The following is a 21,429-nucleotide window of genomic DNA, read 5'->3' as shown; positions in this document are numbered from 1 at the left end:
AGGTTATGAGGATAACAAAAAGATTAGGTGATGAAAGATTGAATATCAGATTGGAGGGAGAGAGTATGGAGGAGGTGAATGTATTCAGATATTTGGGAGTGGACGTGTCAGCGGATGGGTCTATGAAAGATGAGGTGAATCATAGAACTGATGAGGGGAAAAGAGTGAGTGGTGCACTTAGGAGTCTGTGGAGACAAAGAACTTTGTCCTTGGAGGCAAAGAGGGGAATGTATGAGAGTATAGTTTTACCAACGCTCTTATATGGGTGTGAAGCATGGGTGATGAATGTTGCAGCGAGGAGAAGGCTGGAGGCAGTGGAGATGTCATGTTTGAGGGCAATGTGTGGTGTGAATATAATGCAGAGAATTCGTAGTTTGGAAGTTAGGAGGAGGTGCGGGATTACCAAAACTGTTGTCCGGAGGGCTGAGGAAGGGTTGTTGAGGTGGTTCGGACATGTAGAGAGAATGGAGCGAAACAGAATGACTTCAAGAGTGTATCAGTCTGTAGTGGAAGGAAGGCGGGGTAGGGGTCGGCCTAGGAAAGGTTGGAGAGAGGGGGTAAAGGAGGTTTTGTGTGCGAGGGGCTTGGACTTCCAGCAGGCATGCGTGAGCATATTTGATACGAGTGAATGGAGGCAAATGGTTTTTAATACTTGACGTGCTGTTGGAGTGTGAGCAAAGTAACATTTATGAAGGGGTTCAGGGAAACCGGCAGGCCGGACTTGAGTCCTGGAGATGGGAAGTGCAGTGCCTGCACTCTGAAGGAGGGGTGTTAATGTTGCAGTTTAAAAACTGTAGTGTAAAGCACCCTTCTGGCAAGACAGTGATGGAGTGAATGATGGTGAAAGTTTTTCTTTTTCGGGCCACCCTGCCTTGGTGGAAATCGGCCAGTGTGATAATAAAAATAAATAAATAAATATATATATATATATATATATATATATATATATATATATATATATATATATATATATATATATATATATACTCTGAAAGAATAGAGAAATTCTTCTCTACCGAAGGAACTATAACAATGTGAATAACACGAAAGCGCTTTCTCTATTCTTTCAGAGTCAACAACTGCCTGGTTGGGCGAATCCCAGAAGAAATTAAACCTTTCTTTTTTGGAGCCTCACTGTGTGCGTTGAAGAAGAAGGATGGGGGAATCAGACCCATTGCGGTTGGAAACACTCTTCGCCGTCTCGTTGCCAAAGCAGCAGTAAGAAACATTCGCCTAGAAGCTGCCAGTTTACTCCAGCCACACCAACTGGGCTTTGGGGTCCCTCAAGGCAGTGAAGCTGCAGCTCATGCGGCAAGGGCCTACATCAGGGACCTGCCAGAAGACAAGGCGGTAGTCAAATTTGATTTTAGAAATGCCTTTAATATGGTAAAGAGAGATGCTGTCTTGCCAACTGTTCGGGATCGCTTCCCCAGTCTTTTTCCCTTCATTTCAGCCGGCTACAGCAAACCCTCAATTCTTTTGTTTGGAGAACATGAAATTCTCTCATCAGAAGGTGTTCAGCAGGGTGACCCACTAGCTCCACTTCTCTTTTGCTTGGCAGTAAGAGAACTAACTTCCAGCCTAATCAGCGAGCTCAACATCTGGTACCCGGATGATGGCACTCTGGCAGGTACTGAAGAGTCCCTGGTAGGGGACCTACAACTGGTGAAAACACAGGGAGAAGACTTGGGACTCATCCTCAATCCCTCCAAGTGTAAAATCATCACAGCAAACCAGGAAATAATCAATGCTGTGCGAAGAATCCTCCCAGAAGTCTCTACTACCACTCAGTCCAACAGTACCCACTTGGGAGCACCGCTGAGTCACCAGGCCATCGACACAGTCCTCAAGGACAAATTGAATGACCTGATGAGAATGGAGGAGAGAATAAGCAATCTTGATGCCCATGATGCTCTGTATCTCCTCACATAGTGCCTTACTATTCCAAGACTCGCTTACTTCCTGAGGTGTGCACCCTCTTTTGACAACCCAACACTCGACGAATATGACGCACACCTGAGGTCAACCCTTAAGAAGGCACTGAACCTGTCATTAGAGGATGAGCAATGGGATCAGGCAACCCTCCCAGTGCGACTGGGAGGTATAGGGGTGCGCAAAGCAACGCATGTTGCTTTACCTGCTTTTCTGTCTTCGTGTTTGGCTTCCAGTGCATTAGTCAAGAAGATTGTTCCCGAACGCTTGAGAGACATGGTAGGAGCTCAAGACCCCAGGTTTACTGAAGCAGCGATTCGGTGGGACACCCTTACAGATTCCTCCAGTAGACCAGCTCCTCCCAAAGAACACAAACAGTCCCACTGGGACAAACCGATCATGGAAAAATTCGCCAACACAATGCTCTCCAACGCCTCAGGAAAGGACAAAGCTCGTCTCCTGGCAGTGAAGGCACCACACTCAGGAGATTTCCTGTTAGCTGTTCCCAATTCCTCCCTGGGCACTCGACTAGACCCACAGGCCATTCGGATTGGTGTTGCTCTTCGCCTAGCCGCCCCCATCCTCACCGAACATAGGTGTATTTGCGGCAGGGCGACAGCTGATCAATTCGGACTTCATGGTCTCGAGTGTCACACAGCAGAAGGGAAGTATGCCAGGCATGAGGAGGTCAATGACATCATAAAGAGAAGCCTCGCCACAGCCCGTTGCCCAGCTCAACGGGAACCCCAAGTGCAGAGGTCTGAGGGAAGTCTAAAGCGTCCTGATGGAGCCACTATGTACCTTGGAAGGATGGAAAGCAGATTGCCTGGGACTACACATGTGCCGCGACATTGCCAGACACCTACTTGCCGTACTCCGTAGTGGAAGGGGGTGGAGCTGCCAGCCACAGGGAGACCCAGAAGATCCGCAAATATGAAGACCTTCCCTCTTGCTATAACTTCATCCCAATAGGGTCGGAGACCCTTGGAGCATGGGACAAGTGTGCTCTAAAGTTCCTAATAGAGCTGGGTGAAAAGCTCATCATAGAAACCAAGGACCACAGGGCGACCAGCTTCCTCTTTCAGAGACTCAGTGTTGCAATCCAGAGAGGAAATGCCTGCAGCATTCTGGGCACGCGGCCCACCGCCGGGGAGCTGGACGAAGTATTCGAGATGTAGCTCTGAGTTATCTATGTTGTTTTACTTTCTATCGTATTTTTGTAAATGTTTTGTCAATGTATTTTGTCTTTAAATAAAATATATATAAAATATAGGGGGTGGTAGGAGAAAATTCTCAAACAGCTTCAGGGAGAACCTTGAGTTTTCCCTAAAGCAAGTTTATTCTTTTCTCTGAGGATGAGGGTCCCTATAACAGTTTTAGAGGTATATATATATATATATATATATATATATATATATATATATATATATATATATATATATATATATATATATATGCAAGACAAGTACTTTCACACTTCTCAGTGCGTCATCAGGAGCTGTGCAATATTCCAAAAGCAGCAACAGAAGAAATGAGGGGAAGTTTTTTCAGACTATGGTAGAGTGACACCCGCCAGTGTCTCTCTCTGAATATTATATATATATATATATATATATATATATATATATATATATATATATATATATATATATATATATATATATATATATATATATATAGAATATTAAATGATGCAGGAATTCAGGCTACTGGCAGTACATGTTGGACTACCGTATCATATACACGAGTGATGTATATATTACTATCTCGTTATCGTAAATCCCGTGAGGTGATGGATCTAAAACATGCTACGGCTGCAAAAGCTGGAACTATCATAAGAACAGTGAATTACACAGTTCTCTACCGTTCTATATAGTGGTAGCAACCCTGAGTCACATCTGTGAGGTCGGAAGACAGTTTGGTTCACCCCACAGGATGGATCGTATACATCACTTGCATGGGTCGTATACCTCAATGGATGGATCGTATACATCACTTGCATGGGTCGTACACCTCACAGGATAGGTTGCATGCATTAAATATACCGAAAACCTGTCAGCCTGAGCTGGGAGACTTCAGCAGGGCCATGAGGATAACCTTAGATATTTTGCTATGGGTTCACCAGATATGGACGTTATAGAACAAAAAGGCACAGTACCGTGACACAAATACACAAATAACCCGCACATAGGAGAGAGGAGCTTACGACGACGTTTCACTCCGACTTGGACCATTTACAAAGTCACAGTGTGACTTGGACCATTTACAAAGTCACAGTGTGACTTGGACCATTTACAAAGTCACAGTGTGACTTGGACCATTTACAAAGTCACAGTGTGACTTGGACCATTTACAAAGTCACAGTGTGACTTGGACCATTTACAAAGTCACAGTGTGACTTGGACCATTTACAAAGTCACAGTGTGACTTGGACCATTTTCAAAGTCACAGTGTGACTTGGACCATTTTCAAAGTCACATCGTGATTTAAAAAATGGTCCAAGTCGGACCGAAACGTCGACGTAAGCTTCTCTCTCCTAAGTGCGGGTTATTTGTGTATGGAAACTCAAGGGTTTTGTTCCAGTAGTAGTGAAGTTACTATCATATGTGAATTGCGTTTCCCATACACGGAGGAAGAGGTAGTTCCGACCCTCTGAAGAGCGCCGTGACCTCACCGGCGACGAAGAAGTAATGAAGACATCATTACACAGAAAGAGAAATTACAGAAAAAAAAATGATGTATTTACGTGTATGTAGACAGTTGGTTAAAACTGTCGAAAAACGGTCGATAAAAATTGAGACAACACTTGGACAGAAAAATGAGGCACTATTAAAGAAGATTTGTGTATTTCTGTCCAAGTCAGAGTCCCTCTTCATCTGTTGAAGTCTCTGAGGACGAAATATATAGGTCTCATTCATCTGTCCTTCATTATTTTGTCTCGCTTTTCATGTATACTCATGTACACGTACACGCACGCACACACACACACACACACACACACACACACACACACACACACACACACACACACACACACACACACACACACACACACAAAGGGAGTCTGTGGTTTTTAAGGAAGTGTAGAGAGACAATAGTTAAGAATGTAAGTGCTTATATAACACAACAACAAGGACAACGAAATACAGAGCACCGAGCAAAAAAAAAAGACACAAGAATGACTGTACAAGGATAAGATGGTAAACAGAAAAACAATTCGAAAATGGCAATGAAGTGAAGGCCAGAACGGATCCGAAACTGATACATAAGAAGGAATACAATAACGGATACAATAAGAAGTTTCAGTTTGGATAAGAACTGGCAAGGAGCGATAGGGAGGTACGTGAAGAACTGAACAGGGAAATCAGTGAAAAAATGCTGGGAAGAAAAGTAGAAAAGGGAGATCATAAAATTGAGAAAACTAATACAACAAAGTGTCTGGGGGGATTCTGAAGAAAAAAATCAGATACAACGGGAACAATGAGAGTGGAAAGCTTTCCACACTGAGTCTTGATAAATGGAGTCAGGCGAAGGGTGGTAATGACAGTTTTGTTAGTTATCCCAAGAAATAACATTACCAAAATTGTTAAATACCGCTGTGCTAGAAGCTGCGAAGTCTCGTGACGAGACTGGTACTGTAACTGGATAATCTGGAATATGACTGGAGAAAATGCATTCCAGCTAAAAGCATTAGAAGAAAGGAGGACTAAGGAAAACATGATCGCGATTATCAAAAATTATTCGCGCACTAAAAAGAGGGTCAGAATGAAGAGGGTGAGACTGAGATGTGCAAAGCGTTCAGGGGGATATAGATGGCAGCTAATGACGCAGATGCGCCATTGAAATGATACGAAATACCTTGTTTTAATTGTCATGGTAGCAAGTGGAATGAATTTCATAAAGTAGCTGAAAAAATATCACGCATAATTTAAAGAACAGATTAATGGAGGCCAGGAATCAACGAAGCAAGGTAAACTGTAGTTAAAATGCAACCTTTGTTAACTTACGTAAAGGTGTATCCACACACACACACACACACACACACACACACACACACACACACACACACACACACACACACACACACACACCAGAGACAGAAGACAAAGAGTCACAGCAAGAGACGAAATGTCAGGGTGGGAGAGTGTAAATAGTTGAGCCTTCCAAGGTCAGTCTTTGGCCCCATGTTGTTTCTACTGTAAGTAGTCGACCTCCCAGTTGAAAGTGATCCCTACATATATACGCTCGCGGACGATGTTAATTTATGCAGAGGATACAGCAAAAGAAGACTGTGGAAAACTACGTGCTGACCTGGACAAACTGCATGACTGACTGAAGAAGGGACTATTTAAGTTCAATCTCAACAAGTGCAAAAAATAAAACTGGGCCCCTCTAGAAAAATAATCGGAATCAACATACTACCTGGTGTCATACAAAGTAGTATTCCCTTTCACTGTGGTTTGACGTTATCCCTAAGAAACATTTATTTTCTGCAGAAGCTTAATTCTGTAGTAATATCCTAGAGAGTGAATCTAATTGGTCACTAAGTGCTAAGATGGGTTCTTCACTCTCTTCGGTAACTGAAGGGGGTTTCTGAGGTGTCAGTCTTAAGAGGTAACTGCTAAGTGGTATAGGTGATTAATTTGTTAATGAACTCTGCCGAGGTGGATGAAGCAACTGACGGTATTCTTACCAGAAAAGGTCCTGGGAGTAAACATCTTTGCATACACAGACTGAGTAACAGTAGCAGCATATACCAAGTAACCCTTAAGAAATGACTCCCTAGACTCGCTTTCCATCATAGATGTACAATAATTTATCGAGTACGCAGTACCGGTGTAAAATTTATACCTAGAAAACCCAGCATGAATCTGGAATATATTTAGAGAAATGACGACAGACTGGTATTGTGAGGCATAAGGTATGAGGAAAGACTAAACAAGAACTAGAGATCACACCGAAGGAGGAGTATAGATCAAGAGGAAAAATTGTCTTAATATACGAAATACTAGAGTACACGAACTACCTGTGACCAGACATACCTATGACCGGTAACAAGGTTTTTATCCTGGTAGCCTGGTCTGAGGCCGGGCTTCCTTACTGACTACCTAGCCATCCAGATTGTTAGTGCTACGCCCCCTAGGCCCAAAATAGCCATAACAACCTGGCTACTCAGTAAAAAGCAGATCACAAGGGTGAAGGACGTGGGATACAGATGTATCTGTGTGACGTGTTATGCCCTTGTAGACCAGTTAGCACAAGGAATGGTTGCGACTCGAACCTCCTGCCCGCGGGAGGCACTGTACTCGGCAATCATCGAGGATAAAGAGGTTATATGACCAACCGAGCAAGAGGCACATACCTGTGACCAGTTTTCAGGGCTCCTTTATAACCAAAAAAAAAAACTTTGAACACTCCAGTAATTAACAACACAGTAACCACAACAATTTAACCGGTACTCCGAGAGTAGTGAGACTCTCAAAACCCATCAAGAAAGCAACCAGCAACACCAAAGTAGCCAAAAAAACAATACAACAATTAATAACAAAAACATCAACACCATAGAACAAAGGTCTGTCAAGTACACTATCTCAACTCTTCTTACACATATGATGCTAGTCCACGCTGATTCCTTGCTGTCACCTGACACGGCTATTATATAACCTAACACCTTCACTTGATCTTCATCTACGACCTGTTTTTTCCACTATATTTATACCGTGTTCTCCCATTCTCTTGCATCATTTGCTGTGACCAAGGATCGAAATGTTTCCGGTAAAGATATTCATAGTGTATGTATGCGTGTCTTTCCGTTAACTTCTGTATATGTATTCTGAAAGTTTACATTAATTCATGTTTTAGGGATTTAAAAAAAATCCTGACTAATGGTGAACAGGCATTAAACTCAATTAATCAACGGCATCAGGGGGAAAAAAAGTTCCCAATTATCACGAGGTACCTAAGTAGTGGCATTGGAAGTGATGACGCCTCCCGATTCTTCTTCTTTTTCTTCTTCCTATTTACCTCTGAAGGGCCATCTTCAAGTGATTGCCCATCTTTTTTATTTCTCCAGTCCTCCTCTTATATTTTGACTTCTTACCCGATAGGCTTAATAATAATAATAATAATAATAATAATAATAATAATAATAATAATAATTATTTTTTTTTATTATTATTAATAGTAGCAGTAGTAATACTGCTATTAATAATAAAATAATAATTATTACTAGTACCAGTAGTAGTACTAGTAGAAGCAGCATTATATTCATAGGAGAGCGTAAAACGTGTAAGGGTCAAACAACGCCTGGTAAAATGGTAAGAATGGTAAAAATTATTCCGAGAATAGGGGAGGAGCTCCAATTCCCTGGATCAAGAGCCTTTCACCAGCGCCAGGGTATCCTCCTCCTCCTCCTCCTCCTCCCTGAGGAGCATGGCTGGGCAGATCACTTCCTGCTGCCTCGTTGAGGTTACCTATTCTCAGGTGAACGGGAGAGGATTGAGGAGGGGAGGGGGGTTGGAACCTTAATTAAGGCTCTTAATCCGAGGAAATGCAGCTACTTGAATCAAACCTCATTACGACTCCCCACGAGTCTAGTGGTTGCTTATAAAGAAAATAATAATATTAATAATGGACTATAATAATAACAATAATAATAATAATAATAATAGATTATAATAATATAATGACAGTAGTAGTAGTAGTAGTAGCAGTAGTAGTAGTAGTAATAATAATAATAATATAATAATAATAATAATAATAATAATAATAATAATAATAATAATAATAATAATAATAATAATAGCATATATGTGACTGCACTGTTATAAATCTACCTATCTCTCGATAACTATATACTTTTTGAATGGTCTACCTATTTCATGATAGGTCTACCTACTTCTTGAGAGATCTACCTACTTCTTGAGAGGTCTACCTACTTCTTGAGAGGTCTACCTTCTCCTTGAAAGGTCAAACTTTTCACAGGTCTACCTACTATTCAAATGCTAGGGGGACGCCTCCACCTGGTGTCGCATGCGGATGACATCACCCACCTGGTGCCGCATGCTGGAGACACCTCTAGCTGGTGCTGCATGAAGGAGACATCACCCACCTGGTGCTGCATGCTGGAGACACCTCCAGCTAGTGCTGCATGAAGGAGACATCACCCACCTGGTGCCGCATGCTGGAGACACCTCCAGCTAGTGCTGCATGAAGGAGACATCACCCACCTGGTGCCGCATGCTGGAGACACCTCCAGCTAGTGCTGCATGAAGGAGACATCACCCACCTGGTGCCGCATGCTGGAGACACCTCCAGCTAGTGCTGCATGAAGGAGACATCACCCACCTGGTGCCGCATGCTGGAGACACCTCCAGCTAGTGCTGCATGAAGGAGACATCACCCACCTGGTGCCGCATGCTGGAGACACCTCCAGCTAGTGCTGCATGAAGGAGACATCACCCACCTGATGCCGCATGCTGGAGACACCTCCAGCTAGTGCTGCATGAAGGAGACATCACCCACCTGGTGCCGCATGCGGGGAAGTCACCCCCTCCCTCCCACTTACCACCACAATAACGCTCACCCACACAACACCTGCTCCAACAACCTTCACTTTCCACCAACACACACCGTCAACACATTCCCTTGTTCCTCCTCCTCCTCCTCCTTCTACTCCTGCTCCTCCTTCTCTTGCTCTTGCTCTTCCTCTTCCTCATCTTGCTCTTCTTTCTCCTCCTTCACCTACTTTTCCTGCTGCTTTCCTATCCTTGCCTCATACACTTAGATAATACACAGATAGCTCCCATGTACTCCTTTTCATCCTTCTCTTCCTTCTATTCATCCTCCTTCCCCTCTTTTTCTTCAGCCTTTCTTCCTTTACCTCGTTCTACCCATCCCCCTCTTTCTGCTCCTCATCCTCCTAATCCTGATCCTGACCCTCCTCCTTCTAATCCTCCTTTTCCTTATTTAGTTTCACTTGATCCTCCTGTTTATACTTCTTCGTTTACTTTCGCTTCTGGTACACCTTTTGCCACGTTCACACTTATTGTTGCAGGTAGCCTGCCTTGTTGCAGGTAGCCTGCCTCGTTACAGGTAACCTGCCTTGTTGCAGGTAACCTGCCTTGTTGTAGGTAACCTGCCTTGTTGTAGGTAACCTGCCTTGTTGTAGGTAACCTGCCTTGTTGTAGGTAACCTGCCTTGTTGTAGGTAACCTGCCTTGTTGCAGGTAACCTGCCTTGTTGTAGGTAATCTGTCTTGTTGTAGGTAACCTGCCTTGTTGCAGGTAACCTGCCATGTTGCACGCATCCTGACATGTTGCACGCAGTCTGCTATGTTGCACGTAACCTGCCATATTACATGAAACCTGCCATGCCAAGTTGCAAGCAACTTGCAATGTTACACGTAACCTGCCATGTTGTACACAACCTGATATGTTGCACGTAACCTGCCATGTTGTACGTAACCTGCCACGTTGCACGTAACCTGCCATGTTGCACGTAACCTACCATGTTGTACACAACTTGACATGTTGCACGTAACCTGCCATGCTGCATGAAACCTGCCATGTTGCACGTAATCAGCTATATTGCATGAAACCTGCCATGTTCACGTAACCTGCAATTTTGTACGCAGCCTGCCAACTTGCAAGCAACTTGCCATATTGTACACAACCTGTCATGTTGTACACAACCTGCCATGTTGTACACAACCTGACATGTTGCACTTAACCTGCCTTGTTGCACGTAACCTGCCATGTTGTACGTAACCTGCCATGTTGCATGCATCCTGACATGTTCCACGCAGCCTGCCATGTTGCACGCAACCTGAAATGTTGCACGTAACCTACCTTGTTGCACGTAATGTCACGTTGTACGTAATCTGTCATGTTGCACGTAATCTGCCACGTTGCACGTAACCTGCCATGTTGCACCTAACCCACCTTGTTGCACATAATCTGCCACGTTGCACGTAACTTGCCACGTTGCACGTAACCTGCCATGTTGCACGTAACCAACCTTGTTGCACGTAACCTGCCAAATTGCACGTAACTTGCCATGTTGCATGCAACCTGATTGGGTTCTCAGTTCTCCAACTTTCCTAAATATAAACTACAACAACAGCCCAGAAATTTCATTATTAACAACCGAACAACAGAAACTCCTCCTGGCCTCCAGTACCTCAGCATCACAGTGAGTCACTCCTGGCCTCCAGGACCTCAATATCCCAGTTTGTGATTTACTCCTGGCCTTCAAGACCTCAACATCACAGTGAGTCACTCCTGGCCTCCAGGACCTCAACATCCCAGTGTGTGATTTACTCCTGGCCTCCAAGACCTCACCACCAGAGTGTGCATGTCACTCTTGGCTTCCAGGACCTCACCGCCACACCGTGGGTGTCACTCCTAGCCTCCAGGACCTCAACAACACAGTGTGTTCGTCACTTCTGGCCTCCGGAACCTCAACATCACAACGTGTGCGTCACTCCTGGCCTCCTGAACCTCAGCATCACATTGTGTGACTCACACCTGGCCTCCAAAACTTCATCATCACACTAGGTCGTCACTCCTGGCCTCTAGGACCTCAACATCACACCGTGCACACGGTGAGTCACCCCGCCACCTTTACCTAACACTACCTGACGCAGTACACACACAACACGCTAGTTAAAGGAGAAAAAAATTAAAAACCTTGGCTTGTGATTTTTAATCGCCTTTAGGATTCATTTTAGTCATTGTTGTTGTTGGGATGAGTGAGCATGGAGGGGTAGGGGAGGAGTGGAGGGGAGAGAGGAGTGAAGAGCAGAAGGGAGTGGAGGGGAGAGAGGAGTGAAAGGGGTGGGAGTGAGGAGAGAGGGCGGAGGGAGGCAGGAAGGAAAGACGTTCTTTAATATAATTGGATACATAGACAGTGTAATGCTATCCTATGTGATGGTTAACAGAGGGACCAAAAGCTAGCCATGTTTGCCCTGCCATATTCCATCACATAGGATTTTGGGTTATGAAAGAAATGGTTAGATGAGGAGGTTGGGAGTAGGGATGGGTGCAGGGAGTGAGGAGACAAGATAAAGAGAGGTGAGGAAGGTAGGGGGAATAAGAACATCACAGTAAGTTACATATATTATAAGCTCTATGCGGGCTGTAAATGATTTCAGTGTGACTTTGTAAATGGTCCAAGTCCTCTCTCCTATGTAAGGGTTATTTGTGTATGATTTCAGTTTTTGTTCCTGCTCTGTTTCCCCTGCCTTGAACTGCGCCGTCAACACAATAGTCTAAACGAAAGAGCACAAGAGATCTGAATAGGGTCAACAGTGGCAGTGGCACTATTTCCCTTGTTCTGAAAGTTCTAATTATGGACCTTTTCATTTTCCACTTGCATGGTGTTGCTAACCATGATGAACGTTGTGTTGCTAACCATGTTGAACGTTGTGTTGCATGTTTTTGTTAACCATGTTGAACGTTGTGTTGCACGTTTTTGCTAACCATGTTGAACGTTGTGTTGCACGTTTTTGCTAACCATGTTGAACGTTGTGTTGCACGTTTTTGCTAACCATGTTGAACGTTGTGTTGCACGTTTTTGCTAACCATGATGAAAGTTGTGCTGCATGGTGTTGCTAACCATGTTGAACGTTGTGTTGCTAACCATGTTGAACGTTGTGTTGCTAACCATGTTGAACGTTGTGTTGCTAACCATGTTGAACGTTGTGTTGCTAACCATGTTGAACGTTGTGTTGCTAACCATGTTGAACGTTGTGTTGCTAACCATGTTGAACGTTGTGTTGCATGTTGTTGCTAACCATGTTGAACATTGTGTTGCATGTTGTTGCTAACCATGTTGAACATTGTGTTGCATGTTGTTGCTAACCATGTTGAATGTTGTGTTGCATGTTGTTGCTAACCATGTTGAACATTGTGTTGCACGTTGTTGCTAACCACGCTGACGTTGCAAATTGGGGTGACGGCGACAAATGGTGAACTAAAAACAACTAAAGAGAAAGTATTTTATTTAACGATGTTTCTCGGTCTCTATGGTACTTCTGGCCAGCCATTCATGTTATTATGGAATATTAATACAAAAAATAACAATGAACCCCCAATTCAACAAGTCAATGAAATCGCTACACGAGTTTCGAATAAAATTTATTAAATTTGCAAGAAATAAAAATTAAGTCTCATGGTAATCACTTGAAATACCAGTAATTAATTCCATAATAATTTCAATAACTTGCGTTAAGGCTCATTTAACTATTTCTAAGCAAGAAGTCTATTATGAGTAGGCCTACTGGTACTTAACTGGAAACCTGGAATGACTGGTGGGGCACAGACAGGAGATTGTTTCATCCCTTGAATGGCGACTCATGACCGATGTCTATATCGGAAAACCACTGGGAGATCACTAACTGCTGGGGGAGAGGCAAGGTAATGCTGAGGTTAACGTTTACTGGCACTCAGCACCAACAACACAATGTTTTTACTTAATTGGCTTATTATTAAAACAAGAATAAGTAAATCATATGGAGAACATGCTACGCTGTATATAATACAACATGAATGATTTACTTAAGTTAAATAATTTCTAGGGAAGAATCTCCTAGTTAGTTGAAGATTAACAGTTGCTGATACCACTATGCTCGCTTTAACTTGCAATAATAAACGATATTAGCTACGAAAGGGTGTATGCCTGTCGTATAAAACTACCACGGAAAAGGGGTACATTATACCTACATACATCACAGTGGAGTCTTCTCTCCTCCGTGAGCGAAACGTCGTTTATTCACCGTGTTCAGCATCTTTGTAAACACTTGTTAGCTGTTGTTCATGAAGACACGAGACTCGGGGCTTGGAAGATCTAGACGTCTGACTTGCTGCTTACCATGGTAAAGAAATGAAGCGTTCCAGAATTGGCATTTAGTGAGACAATATATCGTTGTGCTAGAGGTTCACCACGTCATGAAGTTCAAAGAGAGCTAAACGTTTTCCTTGATAAAAGCTCGTTTCGCAACGTATATCTCTTCCTCGGGTCAAACAAGGTCTAATCAGGTCACTAGCTCGCTATAGGGAGCAGGAGTGAGCAACAGTGGTCAGCTGCAGGGAGTTGGGTAGAGGAACACTGGCCAGTTGCAGGAGGCAAGGATGGGAGACCGTTAGCCAGCTGCAGGAGGCAAGGATTGGAGGCCGTTGACTAGCTGCAGGAGGCAAGGATAGGAGACCGTTGGCCAGCTGCAGGAGGCAAGGATAGGAGACCGTTGGCCAGCTGCAGGAGGCAAGGATAGGAGACCGTTGCCCAACTGCAGGAGGCAAGGATAGGAGACCGTTGCCCAGCTGCAGGAGGCAAGGATAGGAGACCGTTGCCCAGCTGCAGGAGGCAAGGATAGGAGACCGTTGGCTAGCTGCAGGAGGTAAGGATAGGAGACCGTTAACCAGCTGCAAGGAAGTGTCTATGAGGGGAAGAAGTGTGTGGTGTGAGCGAGTCTCATCAGGAGGGTGTAAACCAATGACGGGTGTCAGTCAAAACATTGTCTATGTATTGTGAGTTAACAAAAGAGAGAGAGAGAGAGAGAGAGAGAGAGAGAGAGAGAGAGAGAGAGAGAGAGAGAGAGAGAGAGAGAGAGAGAGAGAGAGAGAGAGAGAGAGAGAGAGAGAGAGAGAGAGAGAGAGAGAGAGAGAGAGAGAGAGAGAGAGAGAGAGAGAGAGAGAGAGAGAGAGAGAGAGAATGGGAATTTAATCAAGCGGGAAAGAAGGAAGAGATGTAAATCGAAAACAATAAGCTGGAAGTGGCGTTCGTACAAACGTGATGGTGGCGGTGGGTCACTAACCTGGTGGCGGACCGCCACTTTCACTTCTGCCTCCAACCCACCCCCACCCTCACCCCCGCCTCAGGAAAGGGGGAAGGGAACGGCGCAGCAGAGAAGGGGAAGGAGGTGAAAAGGGGAGAGAGAGGTGGACCAAGAAAGGTCGTGGAGTAGCGTAGCGCCGTTCAGGTGGAAGGTCAGCTGTACGGTGCTTTTAATAAGAATACATTAGGCACGAAATAACAATTATTCAGTGTAAAAACAACAAGAGCAATAACAAAAACAGAAGAGATAAACAATGACAATCAAAAAACAACTAAAACAAACACTGCGGAGGAAAAAATACAACAAAAATAAACATGACAGCAGACAGATACAGCAACAAAAACAACAAACATGGCCGAAGAAAGGTACACAAACAACAAGAACAGTAACCCCCTCAAAAAAAAAAAAACAGCAACAACAACAACAAAGGGTAACCTTAATATAGTGACCACAACTGTGTGTGTCCTACTCTGACAATTCCCAGGACGGGTTCAAAGGAATTTCGATGATCTTCATTTTGTTCTTTCACATTGTGATTCTATTTCAGGAGTGTACTCACCTAATTGTGTTTGCAGGGGTCGAGACTCAGCTCCTGGCCCCGCCTCTTCACTGATCGGTACTGGGTCCTCTGTGTGTACTCACCTAATTGTACTCACCTAATTGTGTGTGTGTGTGTGTGTGTGTGTGTGTGTGTGTGTGTGTGTGTGTGTGTGTGTGTGTGTGTGTGTGTGTGTGTGTGTGTGTGTACTCACCTAGTTGTACTCACCTAGTTGAGGTTGCAGGGGTCGAGTCCGAGCTCCTGGCCCCGCCTCTTCACTGGTCGCTACTAGGTCACTCTCCCTGAACCGTGAGCTTTATCATACCTCTGCTTAAAGCTATGTATGGATCCTGCCTCCACTACATCGCTTCCCAAACTATTCCACTTACTGACTACTCTGTGGCTGAAGAAATACTTCCTAGCATCCCTGTGATTCATCTGTGTCTTCAACTTCCAACTGTGTCCCCTTGTTACTGTGTCCAATCTCTGGAACATCCTGTCTTTGTCCACCTTGTCAATTCCTCTCAGTATTTTGTATGTCGTTATCATGTCCCCCCTATCTCTCCTGTCCTCCACTGCCGTCAGGTTGATTTCCCTTAACCTCTCCTCGTAGGACATACCTCTTAGCTCTGGGACTAGTCTTGTTGCAAACCTTTGCACTTTCTCTAGTTTCTTTACGTGCTTGACTAGGTGTGGGTTCCAAACTGATGCCGCATACTCCAATATGGGCCTAACGTACACGGTGTACAGGGTGTGTGTATGTGTGTGTGTGTGTGTGTGTGTGTGTGTGTGTGTGTGTGTGTGTGTGTGTGTGTGCGTGTGTGTGTGTGCGTGTGTGTGTGTGTGTGTGTGTGTGTGTGTGTGTGTGTGTGTGTGTGTGTGTGTATGTGTGTGTATATGTGTGTGTATATGTGTGTGTAGGTGTGTGTGTAGGTGTGTGTGTAGGTGTGTGTGTAGGTGTATGTGTATGTATGTGTGTGCATATGTGTATGTGTGTATGTGTGTGTATGTGTGTGTATGTGTGTGTGTGTGTGCACGCGCGCGTGTGTGTGTATGTGTGAGTATACTCACATATTTGCGGTTGCAGCGGTCGATTCACAGCTCTTCTGTGGGCTTGCTCTGGGCGTTAGGTAGATTGGTAGCGGCTGGAATGACAGTAAAAGAGGCGAACCGTAAGTAGTATAGCGAGTTTGGTTGGTAGCCCCACGCCAGGCCGTAGGCCTAGCGAGAGAGTGAGGGATGCGTCGGCCGACCTATGCTGCGCCTGTCCAGTTAGTAAGAGAAAATATGGGTGCACTCAGCAGAGCTCTAGGTCTTAGCTAGGTCTGCCAGGTGGCAGCACCTACGCTAGGTCGCAAAGTGCGAGAATATGAAGACCTGACTGAGCTTACATGTGCTGTGGGGGGAGGAAGGGACGCCAGCAAGAGCTTCTCATTGAGGATCTCCACAGCAGTTTTCAAGGATGTCTGAGTAAGTTACTGAGCGTCTGTGAACACTTGTTATAGAGCCCCTTGTTTAGGCTTCCTACAAGACTCTTCAAAGATGTGTGAGTAGCTTACTAAATATCAGTGACCATCAGCCTAAGCTACTCAGTGAGTCAAGAAATCGTAATGACACGATTGCAAATAAACCATACCCCCGGCCGGGATTGAACCCGCGGTCATAGAGTCTCAAAACTCCAGCCCGTCGCGTTAGCCACTAGACCAGCTAGCCACAATAAGATTCATCCAACTAGGTATATTTCTACACCATAGGAAAGTTAGCTAACTTTCCTATGGTGTAGAAATATACCTAGTTGGATGAATCTTATTGTGGCTAGCTGGTCTAGTGGCTAACGCGACGGGCTGGAGTTTTGAGACTCTATGACCGCGGGTTCAATCCCGGCCGGGGGTATGGTCTACTCAGTGAGGTATCACCCAGGACTACACAGTGAGGTACCACCCAGAGCTACTTAGGCTTTTCACAAGACTCTTCAGGAACACTTTCGTCTTTGTCAGTTTAACAAAGCATAACAACAGCACTAGGGCGCCGCCGCACGTCATCGATGTCAAGCCGTGTACTTTATCACGAACACTAGACTTATCAATCTGAGTCCTGGACACATTAAACGCTCACAGTTTTTCTTTAACGAACTCTTACTGATCCATCGAGCAGGTCATCATCTCATCAAAACACACATCAGGTGACTTTACCCCTGATAAATGAGTAAATAACACACACACAAATTTGATTCGCATCTCGGTAAAAAAGATTGCTAATGGGTAGGTTAGTGGCCGTGGTCAGTTTGGGAAGGGCACAGCATTAATGACGGTCGACAGACTGTGAGGTCACTGAACTTCCCTGCTAAGTCTAACGAAAGAAACACGACCGTACACACGAACCGGAAACTAATAACTGAAGGATGAGAGTAATTTTGCTCTTGTGATCTTTGCGGCATCACCTGCACTGTGGTGGAACACTATCAGTAAACACTGCGTAGAAAGAACTCTATATCTGCTGTTTCACTACACAGCTTTTACCCTAGTCGACGCCCGCTCATGACAACCAAAACAGAACTTTGTATCGTAGTTTAAGTGCGATTCAAATCAACACTGGGTCTCAGCTATCATTAATTTCATATACAATCATTTTTCATGTAAAGAATATACAATCAATTTGATAACTAGATCCCCGCATTAGCCATAAGCCACAACAATCTACAGTGTTGACATATTTGTCGTTCATAATCCCGTTGTTTGCCATCTTACGCAGTTCCGTGGTAACATCACAACCCTGATAGCCATCTCTGCGGCCATTGTACACATTATCAACACTCCTTGAACAGCGACCCCAATGCCTCTCACAACTGAAACCTTGACCTCCTCTGGTTAGACACACTTTGTGAGTGCGCACACCTATCACTGCCTACTGCAACACACAAAAGGAAGGTTATCTAAAATGATAGATATTTTAACATTTCTTAATACATATTTTCACCACAAACGCACCATACCTTTGATGAGATTCGAGAGTTTTTCTATCTTCGGAGCCCTGCCAAGGGCCAGGCTTGTCTGGGGCTTGCCTAGTCAACTAGGCTGATGCTGCTGGGCCCACATATCTATCGCAGCCTGGTTGATCTGGCACTTAATGAAGATATTTGTCCATTTTCCCCCTGAAGACTTCTAAACTTGTCCCTGCAGTGTTTCTTTGATATCATGTTGAATAGTCAAAGGCCACGGATGTTGATACAATGCTCTCTTAATGTGCCCACCGATCTCTTGCTTTTCACTGGGTTTATTTTGCACTGCCTCCCATATCCCTCCCTCCAGTACGTTGTTATAGCAGTGTGCAAATTTGGGACAAGGCCCTAAAGCACTTTCCAGGAATATATTATATATTACCTCAGCATTTTACAAAAAATAACCGGAATTTTCTCCATTTAAATAAAGGTAGAAATACCTGTACACTGCAATGTGTATCTTCTCATTATTGCTGGCAGTACTACAAAACTCTACGAAAATACAAAAACACTGAAAAAAACACTACAATTTGGATACTTCTCCCAACAAGCCAGCGCAACAAACCTCACCCACCAAGCCAGCGCAACAAACCTCACCCACCAAGCCAGCGCAACAAACCTCACCCACCAAGCCAGCGCAACAAACCTCACTCACCAAGCCAGCGCAACAAACCTCACCCACCAAGCCAGCGCAACAAACCTCACCCACCAAGCCAGCGCAACAAACCTCACTCACCAAGCCAGCGCAACAAACCTCACCCACTCACCAAGCCAGCGCAACAAACCTCACTCACCAAGCCAGCGCAACAAACCTCACTCACCAAGCCAGCGCAACAAACCTCACTCACCAAGCCAGCGCAACAAACCTCACTCACCAAGCCAGCGCAACAAACCTCACTCACCAAGCCAGCGCAACAAACCTCACCCACCAAGCCAGGGCAACAAACCTCACTCACCAAGCCAGCGCAATAAACCTCACCCACCAAGCCAGCGCAACAAACCTCACTCACCAAGCCAGCGCAACAAACCTCACCCACCAAGCCAGCGCAACAAACCTCACTCACCACGCCAGCAACAAACCTCAAAAGCCAGCGCAACAAACCTCACCCACCAAGCCAGCGCAACAAACCTCACCCACCAAGCCAGCGCAACAAACCTCACTCACCAAGCCAGCGCAACAAACCTCACTCACCAAGCCAGCGCAACAAACCTCACTCACCAAGCCAGCGCAACAAACCTCACTCACCAAGCCAGCGCAACAAACCTCACCCACCAAGCCAGCGCAGCAAACCTCACTCACCAAGCCAGCGCAACAAACCTCACTCACCAAGCCAGCGCAACAAACCTCACCCACCAAGCCAGTGCAACAAACCTCACCCACCAAGCCAGCGCAACAAACCTCACTCACCAAGCCAGCGCAACAAACCTCACTCACCAAGCCAGCGCAACAAACCTCACCCACCAAGCCAGCGCAACAAACCTCACTCACCAAGCCAGCGCAACAAACCTCACTCACCAAGCCAGCGCAACAAACCTCACTCACCAAGCCAGCGCAACAAACCTCACTCACCAAGCCAGCGCAACAAACCTCACCCACTAAGCCAGCGCAACAAACCTCACCCACCAAGCCAGCGCAACAAACCTCACCCTCCAAGCCAGCGCAACAAACCTCACCCACCAAACCAGCGCAACAAACCTCACCCACCAAGCCAGCGCAACAAACCTCACCCACCAAGCCAGCGCAACAAACCTCACCCACCAAGCCAGCGCAACAAACCTCACCCACCAAGCCAGCGCAACAAACCTCACCCACCAAGCCAGCGCAACAAACCTCACTCACCAAGCCAGCGCAACAAACCTCACTCACCAAACCAGCGCAACAAACCTCACCCACCAAACCTCACTCACCAAGCCAGCGCAACAAACCTCACTCACCAAACCAGCGCAACAAACCTCACTCACCAAACCAGCGCAACAAACCTCACCCACCAAACCTCACTCACCAAGCCAGCGCAACAAACCTCACCCACCAAACCTCACCCACCAAGCCAGCGCAACAAACCTCACCCACCAAACCTCACTCACCAAGGCAGCGCAACAAACCTCACCCACCAAACCTCACCCACCAAGCCAGTGCAACAAACCTCACCCACCAAGCCAGCGCAACAAACCTCACCCACCAAGCCAGTGCAACAAACCTCACCCACCAAGCCAGCGCAACAAACCTCACCCACCAAGCCAGCGCAACAAACCTCACCCACCAAGCCAGCGTAACAAGCCTCACCCACCAAGCCAGCGCAACAAACCTCACCCACCAAGCCAGCGCAACAAACCTCACCCACCAAGCCAGCGCAACAAACCTCACCCACCAAGCCAGTGCAACAAACCTCACCCACCAAGCCAGCGTAACAAGCCTCACCCACCAAGCCAGTGCAACCTCACCCACCAAGCCAGTGCAACAAACCTCACCCACCAAGCCAGTGCAACAAACCTCACCCACCAATCCAGCGCAACAAACCTCACCCACCAAGCCAGCGCAACAAACCTCACCCACCAAGCCAGCGTAACAAGCCTCACCCACCAAGCCAGTGCAACAAACCTCACCCACCAAGCCAGTGCAACAAACCTCACCCACCAAGCCAGCGCAACAAACCTCACCCACCAAGCCAGTGCAACAAACCTCACCCACCAAGCCAGCGTAACAAGCCTCACCCACCAAGCCAGTGCAACAAACCTCACCCACCAAGCCAGTGAAACAAACCTCACCCACCAAGCCAGCGTAACAAGCCTCACCCACCAAGCCAGTGCAACAAACCTCACCCACCAAGCCAGTGCAACAAACCTCACCCACCAAGCCAGTGTAACAAACCTCACCCACCAAGCCAGCGCAACAAACCTCACCCACCAAGCCAGTGCAACAAACCTCACCCACCAAGCCAGCGTAACAAGCCTCACCCACCAAGCCAGTGCAACAAACCTCACCCACCAAGCCAGTGCAACAAACCTCACCCACCAAGCCAGTGCAACAAACCTCACCCACCAAGCCAGTGCAACAAACCTCACCCACCGAGCCAGCGCAACAAACCTCACCCACCAAGCCAGCGTAACAAGCCTCACCCACCAAGCC

The 21,429-nt window shown here is 45.8% G+C and overlaps 1 long non-coding RNA gene across 1 annotated transcript in view; it reads right to left on the bottom strand.

Annotated features, from left to right (window-relative positions):
* LOC128693845 (uncharacterized) overlaps positions 1-16,952 on the bottom strand; it is a 46,654-nt gene extending 29,702 nt beyond the window's left edge. The window contains exon 1 of the long non-coding RNA XR_008407775.2: positions 16,376-16,952. This is a non-coding gene — a long non-coding RNA (uncharacterized lncRNA). The remainder of the gene's footprint in view (positions 1-16,375) is intronic.
* Between the last annotated feature and the right edge of the window lie 4,477 nt (positions 16,953-21,429).

This window comes from Cherax quadricarinatus, chromosome 33, assembly GCF_038502225.1.
Source record: "Cherax quadricarinatus isolate ZL_2023a chromosome 33, ASM3850222v1, whole genome shotgun sequence".
Classification (NCBI taxonomy): domain Eukaryota; kingdom Metazoa; phylum Arthropoda; class Malacostraca; order Decapoda; family Parastacidae; genus Cherax; species Cherax quadricarinatus.
Note: the sequence above shows the minus strand (reverse complement) of the source record. Positions and strands in the feature narration are given on the sequence as shown.